At 38.6% G+C, this 1,991-nt stretch overlaps 1 pseudogene; it reads left to right on the top strand.

Moving 5' to 3' along the window:
- Positions 1–549: 549 nt before the first annotated feature.
- Positions 550–1,019, top strand: LOC126009213 (60S ribosomal protein L32-like; annotated as a pseudogene).
- The last annotated feature ends 972 nt before the right edge of the window (positions 1,020–1,991 follow it).

Genomic DNA, 1,991 nt, shown 5'->3' with positions numbered 1-1,991 from the left:
CCCAAGCCAGGAGCAATTTCTGAGCACATATCCAGGAGTAGCCACTAAGTGTCACCGGGTGTGGCCCAAAAACCAAAAACCAAAAACCAAAAAAAAAAAAAAAAAAGAATGAAAACATGTAAAAAGTCTTATTTTTACTAGTGAAGAATATAGTTTATTATTATTAATGAAAATGTGTCACGTAAGATGCATCCCAAAGGTATGGATGTGTACATGTATGGCTGACCTCTAAATATGGAGGAAGATAGGTGAGGACATTCTTAACTACTCTCAGTTTATACATCTTATTTAAACTTTAGGTGCTAATGATAGAAAGAAGAAGCATTTCTTCACTCAATATTTATTCCAGAATGGCATAAAAATCATTCAGAACAACCTAAAAGATATTAAGAATATATTTTTCAGGCCAGAAGTCTTAGTGTAGTGGGTTACTGTTTACCTTGTATACTGTCTACCTAGGTTTGACTCCAAGAAACACATATTGCCCCATTATTCTGATCAGGAGTCATCACTAATCACTGCTGGTTAAAAAGATGCAGTTCTGGAGGTGACTGCCATCTCCTAGTAGCCGACATGGCGGCCCTCAGACCTCTTGTGAAGCCCAAGATCGTCAAGAAGAGGACCAAGAAGTTAATCAGGCACCTGTCTGACCGATATGTCAAGATTAAGCGAAACTGGTGGAAGCCCAGAGGTATTGACAACAGGGTGAGTCGAAGATTCAAGGGCCAGATCTTGATGCCCAACATTGGTTATGGGAGCAACAAGAAGACGAAGCACATGCTCCCTAGTGGCTTCTGGAAGTTCCTTGTCCACAATCAAGGAGCTCGAGGTGCTACTTAAGTGCAACAAATCTTACTGTGCTGAGATGGCTCACGTTTCTTCCAAGAATCGTAAAGTAATTGTGGAAAGAGTGGCCCAGCTGGCCATCAGAATCACCAATCCCAATGCCAGGTTGTGCAGCGAAGAAAACGAGTAGACAGTCTTTGGGCACGTGTTATTATGTTAATAAAACTGTAAAAAAAAATTTTTTTTTAAAAAGATGCAGTTCTCACTGAGAATATTCCCACATTTGTTTGAATAACATGATTTTTTTTTTTTTTTTTTTGGTTTTTGGGCCACACCCGTTTGACGCTCAGGGGTTACTCCTGGCTATGTGCTCAGAAATCGCCCCTGGCTTGGGGGGACCATATGGGACGCCGGGGGATCGAACCGCGGTCCTTCCTTGGCTAGCGCTTGCAAGGCAGACACCTTACCTCCAGCGCCACCTACCCGGCCCCTGAATAACATGATTTTTGTAATTAAAGAAAAGAAATCCCTTTTTTGTTTCAACATTCAGAAGTAATTTAATGTTTTATTGAACAGTTATGCTTTGCTTTTAAAAGTTGTATCTTTTTAATACTTAAATGTTGAGGTAATGAGTCAATCTAAGAAAGTTAACTACAGCTTTTTCTTGATGAAGCTTATTTGTTCTTCAATTTTCCTATTTGTCACTGGAAAACTGAAGGTTTGCTTTGATTTCCTACTCAAAGCTCTAAACAATAGTCTCTACTGGCTCCTTTGGAATTTCAGAGTCAGATTTTCAGATTCAGATAAATGCTCTGGTCTATTTCTCTATCAACATTCTCAGATCCATTCTCCACAGTCACTGGAAACCTTGGCCCTTCACTGAGCAATCAGCTCAGAATCCAGATCCTGCCTCACTTACCTTTCTCTTCTGAGAAAAAGCAGTCATGATTAAATTCTGTGACTATAGGCATGTCATATATTTATCTAAGACTTTAATTCTTGCATTTTCTAGACTAATTTTTAATTTTTTTAAATTATTCAAATTCTTGCATTTCTTCTCCTAGATATTTTCTTCCTCCTTACAAAAAATGGGGCAGGGGCGAAGATACCAAGTAAATGACTAAATCAATTAAATACTAATTGACTAAATCAATTAGCTCATCAAAATTGGAATGCACTGAAAGAAACCAGACTGTTCTTTGAAG

This window comes from Suncus etruscus, chromosome 5 (genome assembly GCF_024139225.1).
Source record: "Suncus etruscus isolate mSunEtr1 chromosome 5, mSunEtr1.pri.cur, whole genome shotgun sequence".
Taxonomy (NCBI): domain Eukaryota; kingdom Metazoa; phylum Chordata; class Mammalia; order Eulipotyphla; family Soricidae; genus Suncus; species Suncus etruscus.
This window is presented reverse-complemented; position numbering and strand designations above follow the sequence as displayed.